Source organism: Chelonoidis abingdonii, chromosome 7, assembly GCF_003597395.2.
Source record: "Chelonoidis abingdonii isolate Lonesome George chromosome 7, CheloAbing_2.0, whole genome shotgun sequence".
Taxonomy (NCBI): domain Eukaryota; kingdom Metazoa; phylum Chordata; order Testudines; family Testudinidae; genus Chelonoidis; species Chelonoidis abingdonii.
In genome coordinates, this window is record NC_133775.1 from 64,653,401 (window position 1) to 64,677,037 (window position 23,637).

The window sequence follows — 23,637 nt, forward strand, 5'->3', positions numbered from 1 at the left end:
GAGATGTGAGCCCACTGAAATACAACTCCTATGAGGCACTGCAGCAACATTTAAAAACTGAAAGTCTCATTTTTTTGCATTCACTTTTTCATGAAAAAATTAATTCAGTCTCTCAAAGCACAGTTTTAGTGGAAAATGTTTGACCAGCCCTAGTGCAGACCCTTTCCCCACTAGGGACTTCGATCCAGCACAGATCAGCTGTATGAAAAGTTGTTAAAATTGGCAGAGTGTAACAATGGTGTAGCCTTCCACCCTGAGGCATGCTTGCAACTTAGAGGGGCTTCTTCCCTCTCCTTACATGGGTTGGGTGTGGGTTCTTTTTTTGTGATGCCAGGTGCCTCCACCCAGGGTGACTCCGTTCTGTGCACAAGGCCCAAGAGGGCTGTGCCTTGGGAAAATGCATGAGGCTACCACTACTGGTAAGGCATATAACACACAGTTACATGCCTTGGGCAGAAGGGGCAGGAATGGGGGGCGTCAGAGCCAGCCTCGGCCCACCCTGTACCAGTAATTGCCCTCTCCCTCCCGCACCGGGGTAGCAGAAGCAGCCAGGGGCTCTGACAGCAGTTTAAAGGGCCCAGGGCTCGGCTGCCGCTACCGTCCCGGGCCCTTTAAACCACTGCCAGAGCCCCCAGCTGCCACTGCTACCCCAGAGCTCTGGCAGCATGGCTCCAGGGTCTCATTTAAAGGGCCGGGATCATAGAGGCAGCTGGAGCCCTGGGCCCTTTAAATAGCCCCCGGAGCCCTGGGGTAGCGGCAGCAGGGCTCTGGCAGCTATTTAAAGGGCCCAGGGCAGTAGAGGCAGTGGGACCTCCGGCTCTTTAAATAACCCCTGGAGCCCTGCTGCCACTACCCCAGGGCTCCAGCAGTGGGGCTCTGCTGGCAATTTAAAGGGCCAGGGGCTCCAGCTGCTGCTGGGAGCCCCAGACCCTTTAAATTGCCTCCTGGGGAAGCTGGGACACCCCAGTAAGGCACACCGGCTCTTGCCAGAATGCTGTACCTTGGCGTAACGGCTTACTTTCACCTCTGGAAGTGACCCAGGGAAGATGTTAGAAGCCAATGCTTGAACCATTAATACAGGATTTACCAGCTTCATAGGGCCCTGGGTCAGAACTTGGTGGAATAGGGTGGGCCTGGGTTCCCTTCCTTCTCCCCCCGCCCACCCCACATAGGCCACTGGGTGTGGCTCCCAGGGGCCCAGGTTAGGGTGACCAGATGTCCAGTTTTCAACCGGAACACCCAGTTGAAAAGGGACCCTGCCGGCTCCGGTCAGCACTACCAACCGGACTTTTAACAGCTTGGTCAGCAGTGCTGCGGAGCCAAGGCAGGCTAGTCCCTACCTGTCCTAGCTCTGTATTGCACCCCAGAAGTGGCCAACAGGTCTGGTTCCTAGGTGGGGTGCCATGGGACCCTTCACAGTGCAGCTCTCCATTCACAACAAGCTGCAACATGAGGTCTCAGCTACCTCACTTCCTTTCCTGTTGGTAGTGGCCTGCTACAGCCCGTGGGATAACGGGGCTAGTTCTTTTAGCTCAGACAGAAAAGACTCATGCCAATGCTAACATGTGTCCATTAAGAAAGGAAGCAGATCTCATTTCTAAATAATGCATGTGAAGCACAGAGCAAAGTGCCAGGCCATTAAGAAATAGGTTTATTTTCTTAATAGAGGTGATTTCCAAACAGCTTGAGAGTTTTTAAGAGCACAAGTCCCACCAAATGGCAATGAGACTTGTGCTCCTAAATCCTTGATGTGCCTTTGAAAATTTCCCCATGAAAGCAGCTAGGAAAAGAGCATTTTTGTATGTGGATCTGCACACCTAATCTGACATGCAACGTCATGTTCAAAATCACAGGTTAAAAGGACATGGTCAACATATCCATGCTAAGGCAGAAGTAACATCTACCGTTGTTACAGCTGAAAGAAACCAGAGGTAAGAACGACACAGTCATCTCTATTTTTGGTAGCTTTGCTTTGTGCATTTGATAGCACTTTGGCCTAAATCCAGAAAGGTGTCTAGGCACCAAACTCCCACTGATTTCACTGGGAGTTAGGTACGTAAATACCTTGAGGATCTGGGCCTTTATGTTTAGTCACTTTCGCTCTTTCTTCTGTAGAGTCGATTAAATTGGTCTGTTTCCTCTGCTGGTTTTAGTGTGTCTTTCCCAAGGAAGAGAGAGAGAAACATGTTTATAAAACAGGAAACTGTGATTTGTTAAACCACAAAACCTGCTGGATGGAGGAAGGGAGGGGTGGGGGGCGGGGGTCCAGGATAAGTTTGGTACTAAACATTAACTTTGTTGTGTTCATGTACTAGAAGTCAAGCAGATGATGTGTCCATTTAAACAAACAGTCTGCTCTTAATTGCTCACTGAGCAATACCCTCTTGGGCTGACATTTTTTTTAAAACCTAACTGAAAAAGAAATGTAGTTGATCAACTTAAATTCTGCTCTCCCAAAATAGTATTAAGGTAGCATGTAGGAACTCCAGGGAAGATTGGTGCCCCATTGTACTGGATCTTATACATACACACAACTGCTTACAGGCTAAATAGACAAGACAGACAGTGTGTAGGAAGGGAAACAGAGGCACAGAGAGTTGAGGTCATACAGCAGGCCAGTGGAAGAACTGTGAGTAGTATCCATGCCTGCAGGAATCCCAGTCCAGTGCCCTACGCACTGTGATGGGGCAAGGCCAGATGGCTACAGTAAAGTAGTGAGGAACAGATATGTTAGCCCCAGGCTAAACAAATCCTTGGTACCATGGTAACCAAATGGCAGTTGCTCCAGGTTAATCAAGACACCTGGGGCCAATTAAGATCTTTCTAGAAGGCAGTGGAGATAGCTACATTGATTGAGACACCTGAAGCCAATCAAGGGCTGGCTGGAACTAGTTAAAAGCCTCCCAGTTAGTCAGTGAGGGGTGCGTGTGAGGAGCTGGGAGCAAGAAGCACAAGGAGCTGAGAGTGAGAGGATGTGGTGCTGGAGGATTGAGGAGTACAAGCATTATCAGACACCAGGAGGAAGGTCCTGTGGTGAGGCACTATAGACAGCTGCGATCCACAGGGCCCTGGGCTGGAACTCAGAGTAGAGGGTGGGCCTGGGTTCCCCCCAAACCTCTTAACTCCTGATCGGACACAGGAGGAGTTGACCCAGACTGTGGGTTCCACCAGAGGGGAAGATCAATGAGGTGAGCAAATCCTCCAATAAGTGCAGGACCCACCAAGGTAGAGGAGGAACTTTGTCATACCACTAGATCACAATGTGTATCTGGGCCAGATCTTCAGTTGATATAAATTGATATAGCTCCATTGACTTCAGTAGGGCTACACCAGTTTGCATCAGCTGCAGATCTGGTCCTCTGTAACACCTGAACTATCTGAGGCTTTACTGAAGTTCAGGACTCTGTTAATTTCCCCCTATTACAAACCAGAATATTGCTTTAACTGAGCCTTCTGACATAGATGCCTATCTGGGCCTGAGAGGGAGCTGCCTGTCACTGACCTTGCTGATTTCTCTCTTGGGCTGGGGAAGGTTGTATGAGGAGAAGGGCAGGCCAGGGTAATTACTACACTTCATTTGCTTTAGGGCAGAGGGGGAAATTCCACTTGATTTCATAACTGAATTCTTTAAACACTCATAATTCAGTCTTGCTGCCCAGCTGCGTTCAGGGCCTCATTTGGCAATTAGACTGATTTGGAACTAGGATAAGGGATTCTTAAAAAAAGCAAACCCAATCTGGTAGCTGATAGTTTCCAGCTTTGTCCCTCCAGCAGAGCAGATCACAGTGCTTGTGTCACTGCAGGCTGGCCTGTCTCCTGCATGCTTAGATGGGCTGTGTTTAGTCTCATAGAAAATGGGAGAGATGAGAAATAGCCACAGGATGGAGCTGAAATCCAGGCCTGCAGTAACCAGGGGAAGGAATGAAGAGTAACCTTGCATTGAGGGTAGCTTGGAGGGGCACCTGTCCAGCTGGAGCACCTGGGATGGATTGAAGCACAGGTCCCACAGAATAGTCCATATTCATGCAATGATAACCCCCAAGATTCTCCTTATATCAGGCATGATCCATGTGCAGTAGGCTCAAAAACATATGAGGGGAGGGGCAGGGGATTGTCTTCTCTCACAGAGCCTGTGGCCTGCAGACATGCTCCAGGCTTGATACAGAGTCTCGTCACCCAGGGAGGGTTCAGATTAAGCTTTAAAGAGGACTAGTTTCATCCCCAGTAATATCTGTAGTCGTGCAAGTTTGGATTCAGTAATGACGAATCTCATGCTTTGAACACGAACCCAGCCCCTGTAAGGGTCAGGAGGGAAATGGCCCCCATTCACAGTACGTGGCATAGAGCCTCTGTTCATTATGGAGAATGGGGCCCTAGTTTCCCAGGAAGCACCAGCTTTTGGCCTTTGCGGAGAAAGAAGATAAGACTGAATGGATCCACGATCTGGTATGTCAAATTCAAGTCCTGTAGCATCTTTTGTTGGAATGGCTCCCCCTCTCCCAGGCGGCTAGGCTAGTCAGGACCAGTGTTTCATTAGAGTGTGATTCTTTCTATTGTTTTGTGGGTGTGTTATTCTGACTGGTGGTTTTTCTTTCTTTAAGACCTTAGCAAACACTTGCACAATCTTGTGCTTTGCAGAGCCGGATCACCTTCGCAGCAGGAGGCATGCAGATGTGCCAGGTGTAGGAGATCAGTCAGAACAGAAGACGCTTGGCCTCCTGGGACAAGTTGCAGATTTCCAGGGTTAATCTCCTGTGGTGCATATATGCACTTGGACAGGGGCCCTCCAAGAAGCCCAAGCTACTTAGGTAAAATGGAGCAAATTCATCATGGGTGTATGTAGGTTGACTTCAATGGAATTCTCCTAGGGATAAGTTTGCCCTGATGTGTGTTAAAAAAGACACATGGTGAACAAGTCCAGCTCTTCCAGGTCAGTCCACATATTGATGTCTTGGGGCTTTCAGCTGATACAGCACATTTCCTACATTTCTTTCCAAGGTAGGTCCAGTAGAAGACAATCCAGATCTACCCATACATGCATAGCTTTGAAAAGGGTGATTTTCCACAGAATACCATTCATTTTTCACCAGTAGATGTCAAAGCACTTCACAAAGGAGATCAGTATCTTTATTCCCATTTTACAGATGGGGGTGGGGTGTTGAGACCCAGGAAAGTTAAAGGTAGTTTCCCAGGGTTAGTCAGCAGGCCAGTGGCAGAGGTGGAGATAGAATCCAGGTCTCCTGAGTCCCAGTCCAGTGCTCTACCATCCTACAGTGAAGGGAAATTGGCCTGGATGTGCTAATGGCAACATCACACAATGACACCTGGCATACACATGGTCTGCACAGAGTAAATGCAGGCATGAAAAACTCAAGTAATCCACTTGCCCAAAGTGTCCATATTTTGCACAGACAGGTAAATGTGATGGGGTGCAAATCCCACACTGGCACTGAAAGGGTTATGGGGAACTGGAGAGCTCAATGAGGAGACTTGGTTGCACTTGGAGAGTGGGCCAGGCCCAATGAAGGATGAGACCCCACTAGGGAGGAGCTGGGTGGGTCCTGCAAAGGAAGGAGTTCTGGGCAGAAGGGGGAAGAAGGGAGCTTTGGGATTCTCCCCAGAGAAGACTCTCTGGTAAAGGGTCAGGAGAGAAACAGAGCAGCCACTGAGGTGGAGCAAACTCTGGTGGTGAGCACTGATATAAGGGCAGGTCTGGACATCCATGGAGAGCACCATGGGAGGTGTTCAGTCAAGGAATGGAGCAGGGGTAACTGGAGAGGGTGAAAGTTTCTGCCTCTGGAGGGCAAAAGTTAGTGTGTTTCATTTTTCAGCTGGAATTTCCTGGAGGATTCCAGAGGGGAGCCCTGTGAGCCCTGGCCCGGAAAGAAGAGAGAACCTAGACTGGTCATGGAGCCTGGGAATAAAACTGCAAGGTGGGCTGAAGGAAAGGCCTGCTGACAGGCTGAGGTAGGAAGAAGCCTAGGGAGGAAACATGGAGTGTCTGATAAACTGACCTTACCTGCTCACTACAGAATCCCTGGGCTGGAACCCAGAGGAGAAGGAGGGCCTGGGTTCTCCAACCAGCAGCCTGGGAATGTGGCATGAGGCTTCTTGATATAAGGAGATAAGAACTTTTGAAATCCCTGAGAGAAGGGGGTATAAGGACCACTGGCTAGAGTCAGGGGCCAAAGACCTGAGGTAAGAACACTGGACTTTTCTTTGTTGAACTCCCTGTTACACAAGAAGGGGGCAGGGGGGATGATGACAACTATAAAGCTACATCTATCCTACACACCACTGGTGGTGGCATGTAAGCATACATGACGCCACAGTGAAAAACACACCATGTCCTCACTGCGGTGTGTAGCTACATGTGTCAGTGAAGGGCAGAGACAGCGGGGAAAGGCGCCATCCCTGCTGCTAGAGTTTCTGCTTCCTCCCCATGCTGGAGTCTTTGGGCTTGTCTACACTGGCAAGTTTTGCCACCAAAAACTGCCTTTTGGTGACAAAACACCAAGAGTGTACAGACTACAATGGGACTTTTGTAGCAAAAAACATCCAGTTTTGGCGATGACAAACTTCTGCCCCATGAGAGACTTATCTTTTCCCCTCCCTTTATTGTTGACAAAGAGCCCGTGTAGACGCTGCTGATTGTTTTGTTGACAGAACTGGCTTCTGGAAGAATCCCAAAATACCTATCCTGATTGCCCTGCTCAGTGTTTTGATCTCTGCTGCCTTCCAGGCATGCGCCCCTCTCCTTTCAAAACTCCAGGAAGTATTTGTGTGCTACTCTGTTTGTGGATGTGGTGGTCCTGGCACCGTACTGCCTCTTTGGGGAATGGGGTGTTGGAACCTCACCACTCCCAAGTTCACATGCTTGCATCTCTGTGGGTGGCCTGATGCAGCTTATAGCCTCCCTCCTCACATCACTCCCAGCATCAGAGCAGTGTGCCCTCATGGCCAGAGTCCATACAATCCCCCTCGCAGGTGGGGTAGTGATGCCTAGTGGCTGGAATCCAGGTAACTCACCCCAAACATCTGGGCAGTGTGGCCCAATTGCCAGAGTCCATATAAATCGCTCCCCACATTAGAGCAGTATGGCCTAATGACCAGTGTCCATACAATCCCCATAACTAGCAGGGTAGTGCGGTCTAGAGGCCAAAGTCTGGGTAACTCACCCGGAACATCCAGGCAGTGTGGCCCAATGGCCAGGATCCATATGATTCCAGTGCCAGGGATAGGGGGACCCAGGCCTGCCCTCTCCACCGGGTCCCAACCCAGGGCCCTGGTAGTGGCAAGTTCCCTTGCCACTGGCTCAGCAGGGATCCGCCTGAAACACGCTGAGCCCCTGTATGGCTTTAACGCCATTTTCCTCTAAAGTCCCCCTGGGTCACTTCCTACCATAACCTCCGGGTTCTCCATTTCAGGTCCTCTGGTCTGTTCCCCTTCTGTGACTTACTGCGTCAGGGCATGTCCTGGCTTGGCTGGCCTCCAGATCCTGGAGTGCAGGCTGTCCCTGCTCAGGAGCTGGTGGCATGCCTCCTTCCCCTCCAGTGGTCTGCCTAGACCAGGGGTCGGCAACCTATGGCAAGCGTGCCAAAGATGGCACGCAAGCCAATTTTTAATGGCACGCGGCTGCCTGCTGGGACTCCGCATGCTATTAAAAATCCTGCCGATGTGGCAAGCTGCAGGGTCCGCACGCCTGGGCCAGAGCGTCCGGCCGAGCGCAGCAAGTCGCCAGCTTCTCCACTGCCTTCCCCTGGAGCCTTGCCGCCACGCACGCTCCTGTGGGGCAGTGTTTGGGTCCGTGGGAAGGGAAAGACACTCCCCGCTCACCCGGAGCCCTGCCACCTCGCACGCAGCACTCTGAGGGGTGCGCGCGCACACGGTGGCAAAGCTCCAGATGAGCGGGGAGTCTCGTGATAATGGGTCGGGGGCCAAGGGGGTTGGGTAAGGGGTGGGGGCATCAAGAGACGGACCAGGGTGGGTGGATCTTAGGGGGGTGGTTGGGGGCAAGGATCTCTGAGGGGCAGTCAGGGAGCAGGGGGGTTGGATGGGGCATGGAGGTCCCAGGGTCTGTTAGGGGTGGGGGGTATTGGTCAGGAAGTCTAGGGACAGGGAGCTAGGAGGTCCAAGGTGGGGAGTCTCTGGAGGGGTGGTCAGAGCAAGGAGCTGGGGGTGGATGAGTTGGGAGTTCAGGGGGCTGTCAGGAGGGCAGGGTGTGGAGGGGTTGTGGCAGGCGGAGCAAGGAGCGGGTATGGGTCCAGAGTTCTGGGGGTCCTGTCAGGGGGCGGAAAGCATTGGATAGGCATGGGAGTCCAGGGGTCCTGTCTGGGTGTGGGATGTGAAATAAGGTTGGGGCAGTCAGGGGACAGGTAGGGAGTAGGCTCTAGGGGGCAGTCAGGGACAAAGGGGAGCTTAGATAGGGGGGGTCCCAGGAGAGGGTAGTTGGGACAAGGAGCGGGGGCAGTTCTGGGGAGGTAGTCACCCAGCCCTCTGCCTGAGCCTGACCTCCCACACACACACCCAGCCTCTGCCCTGAGCCCTGAACCCCCACACAGCCCCAGGCCCCTGCCCTGAGCCCTGTACTGCCCAGCCTCTGACTCCTTCACGTCCCCCATGACCCCGCCCTGACTCTGGCACCCGCACACATACCCAGCCCCCCTACCCTGACACCTGCACCCCCCTCACATGCCCCCACCCTGCCCTTGACTCTTGCACCCCCATCCCATTGCACCCTGACATCCCACCCCCACCCCCACCTGAGCACCAAACGGAGCTCCTGCCACCCCACTCACATTCCCACCTGCACCCCTCACACCACATGGGAGCTGCCCAGGTAAGTGCCCCCACACCCAAACTTCCTGCCCCAACCCTGAGCCCCCTTCCTCATTCTAGCTCCTCACCAGATCCTTCACCCCCAGCCCTGTGCTCGGTCCACTCCCATCCTCAGCTCAGTGCAGAGAGAGGAAGAGAATGGGCCAGAACCAGGGAGAAGGTAGGTACCCACTGTATGTGAACAGGGCCGGGACCCCAGACCGGCAGCGGGCTGAGTGGGTCCGGTAGCCAGGATCCCAGCTGGCAAGAGCTGACGGATGGAACCCCTGAGTAGCAGTGGGCTGAGCCCACCGCTGGTCTGGGGTCCCAGCTGTTGGCCCCGCTCAGCCCGCTGCCGGTCTGGGGTTCTGGCTGCCAGACCCTTCCCAGCTGGGGTCCGAGCCACAGGCCCCACTCAGCCCACTGCTAGCCTAGGTTAACAGAACCCCAGACCAGCAGTGGGCTGAGCGGGCTGTTGGCATAAGATCAACATTTTAATTTAATTTTAAATGAAGCTTCTTAAACATTTTGAAAACACTGTTTATTTTATAATACAACACTAGTTTAGTTATATAATATATAGACTTGTAGCGAATGACCTTCTAAAAAACATTAAAATGTATTACCGGCACATGAAACCTTAAATTAGAGTGAATAAATGAAGACTCAGCACACCACTTCTGAAAGGTTGCCGACCCCTGGCCTAGACTGAGCAGCTCTGCAGGCTTTTATACTTGTTCTCTAGTTGGAGCATGCCCAGCAGAGCCTCAGGGGCATGGCTTCCTCTGCTAGGAAGGAAGAATTAACTCCGGTGATACCAGTGTGGGGCCGCTCTGCTCTGTCACAAGGGTACAAACAAAGAGCAAATCATTGGAATTCTCCTGTTCTGCACTGCGCTAGGAACACAGCAGCATGCAGATTGCTACTGCAGGAGGAGGGGGACGGACTGCGGTGTTGTTTTGCTATTCCTCAGCACAGAGAGATCACAAAGCTACTCATGATACTGCTCTCAGCAGCTGAGCGGGCTGTGGGAGAACTCAGAGAGAATCCCAAGATGCACATTGATCAGCTCTTCCTTCCCACAACACTGCACTATGGGATACATACTCATGGTGCATTGCTCACCCTGTCGATGATGATGTCCCCAATGTGGACATGATCTGTCAACAGAGAGAGCAAGTGTAGAACACCCTCTGGCAATTTTCGTTTTGTCGACTTTTGGGTGTCGACATAAATTTTGTCAACAAAACTTGGCAGTGTAGACAAGTCCTTTGTCTGCTGCCAGAGTCTTTCCTTGCAGTGGGGGAAAGCTCCAGTGGTGGGGAGGCAAAAATAGCAGTGTAGATGGGGAAGCACAACTTGGACAAGTAGAGAACCGTGCAGGGTATGCTTTTGGGTACATATCCATACCCTTCAGGTGAGTCTTTTACTCATCTAAGCCATGCCTCACTGTCGACACTGCTATTTATACCCATGTTAGAGGGACTACACAAGTGAGCTAGCCGGAGGGCTGAGTCACAAAAAGAGACAGACTACTGCAGGGGGCGCCAGATGACAAGCCTGCTACATCACACCCTGCCACAAGGGGGCATGCCAACATTGAGGCCACTCTTCTACCATGAGTAACATACACATTTTTACTATTACTTCCCGCCATAATTGTCATGACAAGGGGGGACAAGTAGCATTTGTGCCTGGGCTGGTGAGTTTTCGTGACATCTTGTAAGAGTTAATGCGTTACCTAAAAGGAGATCCTGCTAAAGGAGATCCACTAACCACACTGTCCCTCTGTGAAACATTACAAACCAAACCCACTCAGCAAGCAGCAATCTGTATGTTTAACTGAAGGCTGAGGTGTGTCTGGAGAAACCCAGTGCATGTCATCCTAGCAATAGATTATTGCACTCTTCCACTAGAAGGGGTGAATACAGATCTCCTGTTTCAATAGTTACCATGCCATCCACCAGCATTTATTGTGGCCTCTAAAGAAATGCAAGGCATGTTTTTGCCAGGATCACAGAGGATTCCTGGCCCTGAAACACAGAATAGGAATGTGCTTTTGGAAAACAACCTCCAGGCCAACTGGGCCAGTTGTTGGCTGTCTTAGCCGACCCACCAAGGATGGGACTCCCCTCTCATGCCTACAGGAGGCTCTGCAGGGTTGAAAAAGATGATGAGCCAGTGCAGGAGAAGCTGTCCATGACATGTGTGACCTGTGAGGTGGGAAGAGAACTTAAGTCTCCATTGCTGTCAAGTTAGCATCTTCCATAAGCACTAAGTCTACATAGGGCCACCAACGTCTCCTCCCATGTCTCATAGCAAGAGTAACTGGGTTGTGCATTGGGGAGGTCTGAGGGGGTCAAGGGAGGAAGAATCTTCCCCCAACAGCCTGTGGAGAAACTACTGTGAGGTTACGACTTTCATTCTGTGTTGCAGTAGCTACTGGAGAGGGCTTGCTAGTGTATCTCCATAGACTCATTTCCATCCTCCCCCTGGATGAGTGAGGGGACACACAGTGAACTTGAGCCTCTCCTCTCCAGATTACCAGGATGAAGCTGACCCAGGCCAGTTGTGATGGATGTGAAATAAGATGGGGGAACTCAGTCCAGTTCTTAGTGACCAAGTGTCCACCTCACCATCCCACAACTAGCTTCCTTATTGACAATCTCATCAGAGAGACCCAGGATTAAATAGACAACTAGATGGATCCAACCCTAGGTCAGGCCTGAAACTAGATGTGAATTTTGGTTTGTTGGGTTTTATGGGGCGGTTGACGGGGTTGGTGAGTAGATTTTTCACCAAAAGTTCATTTTGGGGGGCTCTGAAACTATTTGTGAAGTGAAGTCAAATTCAGCATATAGTTTTGACTGAAAATAAATGATTTTTTTTAGAGAAAATGGTGAGACATTTCATTTCAAGTTTTTGTTTCAAAACCGCCTTTCATTTTCCAATGCAGCCAATTTTTAAAACAACAAAATTGAAAATAGCTGAATCAAAACAAACAAAAGACACAGAAGAAAAATTGTTTCAGCTCCAAATGAAACTTGAATTTTCAATTTCCGTTCAACCCAAAATGACTTTTTGGGATAGTGGGGGTGGGATTTTTCAGTTTGGTCACTGAACTTAAAAATCAATTATTTACTCCTCTCTGCTAGTCACTCCCATAAAGAAACAGCACAACCATCCATAGCTTCCCAACAGCAACTCACTAATATATCTTAGTAATGCACTGTAAGAATCAATTCTAGTGATGAAAGAAAAAGGGTCTCTGGGTCCATTTAGTTCTTGGCCTCTCTTTTGATACTGCCAACAAGGAGGCCAGCGCTGATAGGATTTTTGTTTCATTTGTGGTTTTGTTTGTTTTAAATGCTGACACTTTGTTCACCAAGAACTCAACTGAGACTCACCAACTGACTTCATATTAGATGCTGAATGGCTGTCAGATGGCACTACTGCTCTGGAGTGAACATAAACTGGTATCCAAAAGGTAAAAGTCTTGGTCAAAACTTTCCAATTTGGGTGCCTAAGGTCAAGTTCCTCGATGAGTTTGGCCTGTGTGATGGTGGCACAGCTTGCCTGGAGCAAGGCATTTCATGTAATGAGCTCCTTGCACTCTTAAGTTCGACTCAAGAGTTGGTCTCCTCAGCCTTTAAACTCCAGAAAAAATATCCAGTTATCACACAGCTCCAGCAGAAGGTGCAGTTAGACCCAGACCCAGGCCTGCAGTTCTGGTTAGGACCTGTGAGCTCCTCCCTATCTTGGCTTCACCCAGCACTGCTCAGAAGAAGAAGCAGACAAGCCTTCTAGGCAAAGTACGGAAATGTCACCAAAGATAAATTATTATAAGGTGGATGCACAATTTAGTTCAAAGACCATGTCAAAGAGTAGTTATCAACTGTTAGCTGTCAAACTGGGAAAATATATCTAGTGGGGCTCTGCAGGGTTCTGTCCTGGGTCTGGTACTAATCAGTATTTTCATTAATGACTTAGATAGTGGGGTGGAGAGTGTGCTTATACAATCTGAGACTGGGTGGGAGGGTTTGCAAGCACTTTGAAGGCCTGAATTAGAATTCAAAATGGCTTTGACAAATGGGAGAATTGGTCTGAATTAATCATGATGAAATTCAATAAAGACAAGTGCAAAGTTCTTCACTTAGGAAAAATCAAATGCACAACTACAAAATGGAGAATAACTGGCTAGGTGGTCATACTGCTGAGAAAGAATAGAGGATTATAGTGGATCAGAAATTCAATAAGAGTCAGCAACGTGATGCAGCTGCAGAACAGGCTAATATTATCGTGGGGGTGGCTGTTAACAGCAGTGTTGTATATAAGACATGAGGTAATTGTCCCACTCCACTCAGCACTGATGAAGTCTCAGCTGGAATACTGTATCCAGTTCTGGGTGCCACAATTCAGGAAAGATATGTACAAATCAGAGAAAGTCCAGAGGAGAGCAACAAAAATTATAAAAGGTTTAGAAAAACTGACCTATGAGGAATGGGTAAAAAAAAAACCTTAAGACTGAGGAGGGACACAATAAGTCTTCAAATATGTTAAGAGTTGTTATAAAGAAGGAAAGGGATCAATTGTTCTCCATGTCCACTGAAGGCAGACAAGTAGGAATGATAAATCTGCAGCAAGGTTAAATTAGATATTAAGAAAAACTTTCTAACACTAAGGGTAGTTAAGTTCTTGAATCATAGAAAATTAAGGTTGGAAGAGACCTCAGGAGGTCATCTAGTCCAACCCCCTGCTCAAAGCAGGATCAGTCCCCAACTAAATCATCCCAATCAATGCCTTGTCAAACCTGACCTTAAAATCCTCAAAGGATGGAGATTCCACCATCTCTCAAAGTAACCCATTCCAGTGCTTCACCACCCTCCTTGTGAAATAGTGTTTCCTAATATCCAACTTAGACCTCCCCCACTGCAATTTGAGACCATTGCTTCTTGTTCTGTCATCTGCCACCACTGAGAACAGTCTAGCTCCATCCTCTTTGGAAACGCCCCCCTTCAGATATTTGAAGGCTACTATCAAATCCCCCCTCACTATTCTCTTCTGCAGATTAAATAACCCCAGTTCCCTTAGCCTCTCCTCGTAAGTCATGTGCCCCAGCCCCCTAATCATTTTCGTTGCCCTCAACTGGACACTCTCAAATTTGTCCACATCCTTTCGGTAGTGGGGGGCCCAAAAAACTGGACACCAATATTTTCAGACATGGCCTTACTAGTGCTGGAATAGAGGAATAAGCACTTCCCTTGATCTGCTGGCAGTTGGCTTTACTAAGCAGCCCCAATATGCAGTTAGCCTGCTTGCAAACCAAGGGACACTGTTGACTCATATCCCAGCTTCCCGTCCACTTGTAATCCCCAGATCCTTTTCTGCAGAACTGCCGCTTAGCCAGTGGGTCCCCACCCTGTAGCTGTGCATGGATTCTTCGTCCTAAATTGCAGGACTCTGCACTTGTCCTTGTTGAACTCATCACATTTCTTTGGCCCAATCTTCCAATTTCGCTAGTCACTCTACACCCTATCTCTACGGCTCCAGCATATCTACCTTTCCCCCCAGTTAGTGTGTCATCCGTAAACTTGCTGAGAGTGCAATCCATCCCATCATACCAGATCATTAATGAAAGATGTTCGAACAAAGCCGGCCCCGAGACAAGACCCCTGGGGGCACTCCGCTTTGATACCACCTGTCAACTAACAATCGAGTCGATTGCATCACATATCCATTGAGTCGACATCTAGGACCACTTTCTATCACCGAAGTAATTCAATCATTCCATCCATACTTCTTGGAACTTGTTGGCAGAATACTGTGGAGACCATATCAAAATGTTTGCTAAAGTCAAGATATACCACGTCCACCACTTTCCCCATATCCACAGAGCCAGTTATCTCAACATAGAAGGCAATCAGGTTGGTCAGGCATGACTTGCCCTTGGTGAATCCATGTTGACTGTTCCTTATCACCTTCCTCTCCTTCAAGTTCTTCAAAATGGTTTCCTTGAGCACCTGCTCCATGATTTTTCCCAGGACTGAGGTGAGGCTGACCAGTCTGTAGTTCCCCTGGTTCTCTGTCTTTCTTTGTTTAAAGATGGGCTCTATATTTGCCTTTTTCCAATCCAGGACCTTCCCCAATTGCCACAAGTTTTCAGAAATAATGGCCAATGGCTCTACAATCACATCAGCCAACTCTCTCAGCACCCTCAGATGCATTGCATCCAGCCCCATGGACTTGTGGATGTCCAGATTTTCCAAGTAGTCCTTAATCTGTTTTTTCACTACTAAGGGCTGCTCACCTCCTCCCCATACTGTGCTGCCCAGTGCAGCAGTCTGGGAGCTGATCTTGCCTGTGAAGACTGAGGCAAAAAAAGCACTGAATACTTCAGCTTTTTCCACCTCTTCTGTCACTAGGTTGCTCCCCCATTCACTGGGGGGTCTCACACTTTCCCTGACCTTCCTTCTTGTTGATAACATACCTATAGAAACGCTTCTTGTTACCCTTCACACCCCTGGCTAGCTGCAACTCCAGTTGTGCTTTGGCCTTCCTGATTACATCCCAGCATGCTTGAGCAATATTTTTATACTGCTCCCTAGTCATCTGTCCAAGTTTTCACTTCATGTGAGCTTCCTTTTTGTGTTTAAACTCATCAAAGATTTCCCTGATAAGCCAAACTGGTCGCCTGCCATATTTGCTATTCTTTCTGCACATCGGGATAGTTTGTTACTTCACCCTTTAAAATACGGTCAGCTCTCCTGGACTTCTTTCCCCCTCATATTAGCCTCCCGGGGGATCCTGCCTATCAGTTCCCCAAGAGAGTCAAAGTCTGCTTTTCTGAACTCCAGGGTCCGTATTCTGCTGCTCTCCTTTCTTCCTTTTGCAGGATCCTGAACTCAACCATCTCATGGTCACTGCTGCCCAGGTTGCCACCAACTTCTATTTCCCCTACCAATTCTACCCTGTTTGTGAGCAGCAGGTCAACAAGAGCATGGCCCCTAGTTGGTTCCTCCAGCACTTACACCAGGAAGTTGTCCACAACATTCTCCAAAAAGTTCCTGGATTGTCTGTGCACTGCTGTATTGCACTCCCAGCAGATGTCAGGATGAATGAAGTCCCCCATGAGAAGCAGGGCCTGTGATCTGGAAACTTCCGTTAGTTGTCCAAAGAAAGCCTTGTCTTGATCTGGTGGTCTACAGCAGACGCCCACCACAACATCACCCTTGTTGCTCTCATCTCTAATCTTAACCCAAAGACTCTCAACAGGCTTTTCTCCAGTTTCATACTGGAGCTCTGAACAATCATACTGCTCTGTTACATACAGTGCAACTCCTTTACCTTTTCTCCCCCGCCTGTCCTTCCTGAACAGTTTAAAGCCATCTATGACAGTGCTCCAGTCATGTGAGTTATCCCACCACATCTCAGTTATGCCAATCACATCATAGTTCCTTGACTGTACCAGGACTTCCAATACTTCCTGCTTGTTTCTCAGGCTTCTTGCATTTGTGTACAGGCACCTAAGATAACTAGCCAATTGCCCTACTTTCTCGATATGAATCATGAGACCTCCCCTGTTGCACCCTCCTCCTTGTGTTTCCACCTACTATCCCACGTCCCCACTTACCTCAGGGCTTAGGTCTCCATCCCCCAGCAAACCTAGTTTAAAGCCCTCCTCACTAGGTTAGCCAGCCTGCCTGCGAAGATGCTCTTCCCTCTCTTTATTAGGTGGATCCCATCTCTTCCTAGCAATCCTTCTTCCTGGAACAACATTCCATGGTCAAAGAATCCAAAGCCCTCTTCCTACACCACCTGCATAACCACTCATTTACTTCCACAGTTCGATGGTGCCTACCTGGGCCTTCACCTTCAACTGGAAAGATGGATGAGAACATGACTTGAACCTCAGACTCCTTTATCCTTCTTCCCAGAGCTACATAGTCTGCAATGCCCTGCTCAAAGTCACTCTTGGCAGTGTCATTGGTGCCCATGTGGAGAAGTAGGAAGGGGTAGCGGTCTGAGGCAGTGTTCCTTCTAATTTTTTACATCCATGTGCGGAATGAATTTTGTTATGTGCACCAATATGGAGATGATGTGTGGCGGAGGTGGGGGTGAGGGATTCAGAGTGTGGGAGGGGGCTCAGGGCTGTGACAGAGGGTTGAGGTGTGGAGGGGTGAGGGCTGTGGCTGGGGATGTGGGCTCTGGGGTGGGGATGGGGATGAGGGGTTCGGGATGCGGGAGGGGACTCAGGGTTGGGACAGAGAGTTGGATGCAGGGGGTGAGGGCTCCAGCTAGGGGTGAAGGCTCTGGGGTGGGGCTGGGGATGAGGGGTTTGGAGTGTGGGAGGGGACTCAGGGCTGGGGCAGAGGGTTGGGAAGGGGGTGTGTGGGCTCTGGAGTTGATCTAGGGATGATGGGTTTGGGATGCAGACTGTCCTGGTGCTGTGGTGGGCAGAGAGGACTCCACCCAGACCTCTCTCACCACTGCAGCTTGGGGCCATGGGAGAGGTGCTTCTTCTCAGCTATAGCCTCTCCAGTGGGGCTGGACTGGGCCTTGGGAGAGTCTACTCTCCCCGGCTGTGGCAAGTCTGGGGCAGGTCCATGCTGAGGCTGAAAGGGAAAGGGTGCATCTCCCCACCACAGCAGGTCCATGCTGGGGGAAAGGCATCTCACCCCATTGTAGTGCTGAGCCTCTGTATGAGGCTTAATAGGCAGCTGTGCAGCTGCACAGCCACATAGCTTAGAGGGAACTTAGGTTCGAGGACTTGATCAGTCTCAGCAGATACTCTGTACCATCCTGAATTCTAGCTCTAGGCAAGCAGCACACTTCTCAAGTCTCCCGGTCTGGATAGCAGATAGATGACTCCGTGCGCCTAAGGAGGGAGTCCTCGATCACCACCACCCGTCTCCTCCTCTTGGGAGTGGTGGTCATGGAACCCCCATCCTTAGGACAATGCATCCCATGCCTTCCGGTCAATGGGCTCCTTCTGATCCCTTCTTCAGATGACTCTTTCAAGCCATTCTCAGCTGTAGTACCTGTGCAGAGAGCCTGAAAATGGTTTCTTACTTCTATCTGCATTGGGGTGGATATGGGTTCTCCTCTTTCTTCTTCTGGAGGTCACATGCTGTCAATTTTCTTCCCCTTTCTGCATTGCCCTCTCTGATTCTTCAGCATGCTGTGACTGCAGTACAAAATGCTGAATCCTATCCAGAAAGTCTTCCTTTTCTCTGATGCAGTGCAGGTTTGATACTTGGATATCTAGTCTTTTAACCTTCTCTTCCAATATGGAGACCAGCTTACACTTCGTACAGATGAAGTCACTTGTATCTTCTGGGAGAAAGACAAACATGGCACATCCTGTGCAGGTCACAACAGCTGATTGCTCTCTATCAATATTGTCTTACTTCCAAGAGCCTCTTCAGATGTTGTATTTACTGCTCACAGGAGCCTGAAAGGCAAAAAAAAAAACTCTGTGGGAACTCCACAGGCAATCTCCCGAGGGCGAACTCCCTCTGTTTGCTTCCACTCAGTTCGCAACTGGCTACTTTTTTATAAGTCTGCTGGCTTGAAGCAGTTGCCCTGGCTCAAAGCTTTCCCTCCAATCAACCACTCCAGGCCCACCTGGAACAAAGCACTCCAATGAAGTTTGTGGAAATCCTGTCATTGGAGGTTTTTAAGAACAGGTTGGACAAACACCTGTCAGGGATGGTCTAGGTTTACTTGGTCCTGACTCAGCACAGAGGACTGGACATAGTGACCTCTCAGGGTCCCTTCCTGCCTTACATTTTTATGATTCTAAACTCACCTGCTGGGTCTGATTGATTGCTGCCTACTCCCGGCCCTTCTAGCCATTGGGGGACCAAGTCTTATTGACGTTGCCTGTACCAGAGCCTGAGTGACTTCTCGAGGCAATTCTCAAAGGTCTGACTCATGGCCCTCTTTCCCAGGTGACAATGTTTCTTTGAGCAGTTGCGGCAGGGTGGTAATTCTTCCTGCAGGGGCAGAGAGGGCCTGACTTGGTCACAGATGTATATCTTTGTCTCTACAAACCCCATTTTGTTTGTAAATACCATTTTGATTGTAAACTTCATTATACATTCACTGTTACCTTTTAACCTCCATCTTGGACTGGGATTAGCAGAGACTCAGTTTGCTCCTAGCAAAGCGTTAACAGTGAAGAACAATCAAGGGTCATTAACCTAGATGATCCGCTATTCAAATGGAAGCACACTGGAACACTGAGATGGCTAAAGTCCAGTTCTCCTAAATGGGCTGTAACTAAGCAATGAATCGTCTGACAAGGAACTTGAAACAACTCATGAGTCAGCTGATAGAGGAGATTGAAAGTTTCTAAAAAGGACTCTCTCCAGCAAGTGAGGAGGGAGGGGAGACCAGAACAAGAGGACAAGGCTGTGGAGAAGGAAAGGAAGAATCCAGGAATCCCTGGAAGGAGAATAAGATCCCAAGGGCTCTTAGGAGAGATGAAGAAACTGAGGCAGGGATTTGAATGCAAGCTTTGTTATTTTTCCATTCTAACCTTTCTGCCAGCAGTGGCAGCAGTGACAGGGGCCAGGTTCTCTCTCTCTCTTAACAATACAGAACAGAAATGCTGAGGATCCTCAATTCCAGTGACTTCCGTGAGAACTGAGGATGCAGAGCACTCCTGAAAATCAGGCCTGATTAATTCATGAGCCTATGCCAAGTCATCCCCTGTGGGTCCCCTGTGGGTCTGGGGACAGAATAGGCCCACTGCTCCTCCTGCATGTCATAAGAGGTGACTAAAAAGGGGTTACCTGGAGAGAGATGGGCTCCGCCAGGTTAGAAATTTGCCCAAGACACACCATATGATGAGCAAGTCAACCATGTCCATACCGGATTGGCCACAACCCAGGTTAATAATGAGCATGCCATCCATCTCCCACCAGGGCGGACACAACAAGTATACCACTGGTATAACCCCAACAAAGAGGATCCGTGGAAGAGACAACATCACCATAGCCACATGGAATGTAAAGACATTTAGAAAAATAGGGAGGCTGAAAGAAATCACTTACAAAATGGAGCAGTACACCTGGCACATCCTAGTAATCTCTGAGGTCAGATGGAACAACTTTTGAAGAGGCACTAATGGAAGAAGGCCATGTACTCTATTACAATGGTGAGGACAAATATGCCAGTGGTGTGGGACTTCTTGTTCATAAAGATATCAAGAATTCAGTATTAGGATGCTGCTCAATATCCAACAGGCTTATTTCCATCTGTGTAAAGGCAGTACCATTTAATATCACAGCAATACAAGTTTATGCCCTTACAACAGACTATGATGATGAGCAAATTAAAGAATTTACAATCAGCTCCAAGACATCACTGATAAGGTACACAAGAAAGATATCCTGATTGTACAGGGAGATTGGAATGCCAAAGTGGGTACTGACACACAGGCAGAATTGTGATATTATTGTGGCCCTTTCTGTAACGCAGTAACCAATGACAGAGGATTGAGACTTTTGGAGTTTTTCAGCTATAAGAATCTGGTTCTTGCAAACACATTAGGAGCACATAAAGCATCCAGATGATCAATGTGGCAGGCACCTGATGGTATACATCACAGCTAGATCGACCACATCATGGTGCAAAACCAATTTCATTCTGGGATTAACAGAGCTAAAACAAGGAGCTTCCCTAGTGCTGATACTGGAAGTGATCACAACCTTGTGATGCTAAACTTTTGGCTCTGGCTAAGGAAAATTGTCAGGCCAAAGCTCACTAGAATCAAGTTTGACTCAAAAAAACTCAGAGACTGAAGCATTGCAGAGTCATTCCAAGTAATGATCGGTGGAAAATTTGCCCTGCTGCTTGCTCTAGAGGAAGAAGTAGAAACAATGACCAACAACACTGTAATGAATGAGGCAGCAATGGACATCCTTGGGAAACACCGTAAGAAGAGAAAAACATGGGTCACAAATGAAATACTACAAATGTGTGACGTTAGGAGAGAACTCAAGAGAAACAAGAACTGCACTGAGGGAGTTGTTAAATGCAGAGTGATTGGTAGAAACATCAAGAAGGAAAGAAGGTGGCCAAGGAGATATGGATTGAAAAACAATGCTCTAAAATTGAAGAGTGTATCAATAATAAAAATAGCAAATGAGCCTTCCAGGTTGTAAAAGATCTGACAAAGGAAGGATGGACCAAAGCTAACACAATTCAAGACAAAGAAGGGAACAGTCTTACAGAAGAAAGGAACATCATCAATAGGCGGACAAACTACTGCTCTGATCTATACAACCACCAGATAAATGGAGACCCTAGTGTCCTAGACAGTGAAAATTTAACAGAGGTGGATGACTTTCCAATACTGCTTGAAGAAGTGGAGACAGCAGTGAAATCACTCAAGAACAGAAAGGCTACAGATATTGACAACATCCCAGCTGAACTGATGAAATTTGGAGAAGAAATAGTAATTGATGTACTCAACAAGTTCTGCATCAAGATCTGGCAGACCGGGATAGTGGCCCTCCATGTGGACACAGTCACTAATCATCACTCTGCCAAAGAAAGGCAACCTGCAATTGTGTCAAAATTTTCGGACCATAAGCTTAATTAACCATCCCAGCAAAGTGATGTTGAAAGTCATATTGAACAGATTGAAGCCACAAGAAGAGAATGTCATCACTGAAGAACAGGCTGGCTTTCATGCTGGAAGATGAAGCAGGACACCAGCAGGACATCTACCCCTTCTTTGCCGACTTCAAGAAGGCATTTGACAGAGCATGGCACTGTCATAAACAGATAGTTAAGAGTTAATGTCTTTTTTACCTGTAAGGGGTTAACAAACAGTGAACCTGGAACACCTGACCAGAGGACCAATCAGGAGACAAGATACTTTAAAAATCTCGGTGGAGGAAGTCTTTGTTTGTGTGTTTCTTGTCTGTTGTTCTCTCTTTCTGAGAGTGACCACACGTACCTACAGGCTCTCTAATCTTCTGTTCAATTTAGTAAGTACAAAAGTAGAAGGCGGTTTAGTCTTTTTGATTGTTTTCTTATTTGCAAATGTGTATCTGGCTGGGTAGTTTAATGTGTATTTGGCTGAAGGATTTTAAATTGTATTTCTGCTGGGGGAGCTTCTCTCTAGTTTTATAAGCTAAAGACCCTGTATATTCATCTTGAATTTACAGTGATATCTTTACTCTTTCTTTTTTATTAAAAGTTTTTCTCTTTAAAAAACCTGATTGATTTTCCCTTGGTAAGGCTTAAGAATGGAGTCTGTACCACCAGGGAACTGGTGGAGAAGGGAGAGAGAGGAGTAGGGGAAAGGTAAATTCTCTTTTTTTAGATTTCACTGAACTTGAATCTGTATTACCTCTGGGTGGGAAAGGAAGGGAAGGGACATTCTCCCTGTTTTAAGTTTCAAGGAGTGTGAATCACAGTGATCTTCCAGGGTAACCCAGGGAGGGAAAGCCTAGGAGAGGCACGGTGAGGAAAGGGTTTATTTTCTTGTGTTAAGATCCAGGGGTCTGGGTCTTGGGGGTCCCCAGGGAAGGTTTGGGGGACCAGAGTGTACCAGGCACTCCAATCCTGGTCGGTGGCACACTACAAGATCTAAGCTGGTAATTAAGCTTAGGGGATTCATGCTGGTACACCATCTTTTGGACTCTAAGGTTCAGAGTGGTTTTTTACCATGATAGGCAGCAGCTCTCTGGGCACCCATGAAGAAGTACATTGTTGTTGTAAGCTTATTCTACCATTAACAACCCATATTGCCAAGGCCAGCAGTGCAGTTCTCATCAATGCACAATAGAAGAATGGTTTTGCACCACTACTGGAGTCCAGCAAGGCTGCCTTCTATTGCCCACACTGTTCAACGTCTACTTGGAGTGCATAATGACTGATGCCCCAGAAGATCATATATGCACAGTCAGCATTGTGGGGAGAACAATCTCAAATCTTCGGTTCACTGATGACATTGACGGCCTGGCAGGCAGTGAAGATGAACTTGCCAACCTTGTGAAACGATCTGATGAAACCACTGCAAAAAATGGCATGGAAATTTGTGCAGAGAAAACCAAGCTGATGACAAACAAAATGTGATAGGATCAGCTCACATATCACTGTCAGTGGACAAGAGCTGGAGACAGTGAAACAGTTTGAGAATTTGGGGGCAATCATCACCGATGAAGGCTCAAAGGCAGAAATTCTGGCAAGAGCTGCACAAACAACAGTAGCAGTGGCAAAGCAAAAGCCAATTTAGAGGAATAAGAACATCTCCCTGGAATCCAAACTGAAAGTGCTGCATGCATTGGTCATCTCCATTTTTCTGTATGTGTTCAAGACAGGGACCTTTACACAAAACTTGAACAGAAACGAGATACTTCCGTAAAATCCTGGGCATCTTCTACTTCAACCACATCACTAATGAAGAGGTCTGCAACATCATCACCCAATGTGCTGAGTCATATTAAGACCTCCTGACAACCCTGAAGAAGCACAAGCTGAAGTGTTACGGCCATGTAAGAAGATCATGTGGCCTATCCAAGGTCATCCTCCAAGTGACAGTACAGGGGAAGAGAAGAAGAGGTAGACAGAAGAAATTGATTGACAACATAAAAGCGTGGACAGGAATGGACTGCACAGAGACTCAAGCACTGGCACACAATTGTCAGGGTTGGAAACAATTGGTTGATTGCTCATCAATGATGGTGCCCCAATGACCAGTGCGGTTATGGGAGTGATGATGATGATGATACCAAGTCCCCCCATGCTCATTTTAGTCACTGATTTAATTATGTAATTGCATTACCACCACTGTGTCCCTCT

The 23,637-nt window shown here is 48.2% G+C and overlaps 1 protein-coding gene across 2 annotated transcripts in view; it reads left to right on the forward strand.

The window, feature by feature from the left end:
- Positions 1-5,842: 5,842 nt before the first annotated feature.
- LOC116839881 (flavin-containing monooxygenase 3-like) overlaps positions 5,843-23,637 on the forward strand; it is a 56,008-nt gene continuing 38,213 nt past the window's right edge. For both annotated transcript variants that reach the window (XM_032806142.2, XM_032806143.2), the window contains exon 1: positions 5,843-6,198. The gene's annotated coding sequence lies outside the window, so the exon portion shown is untranslated. The remainder of the gene's footprint in view (positions 6,199-23,637) is intronic.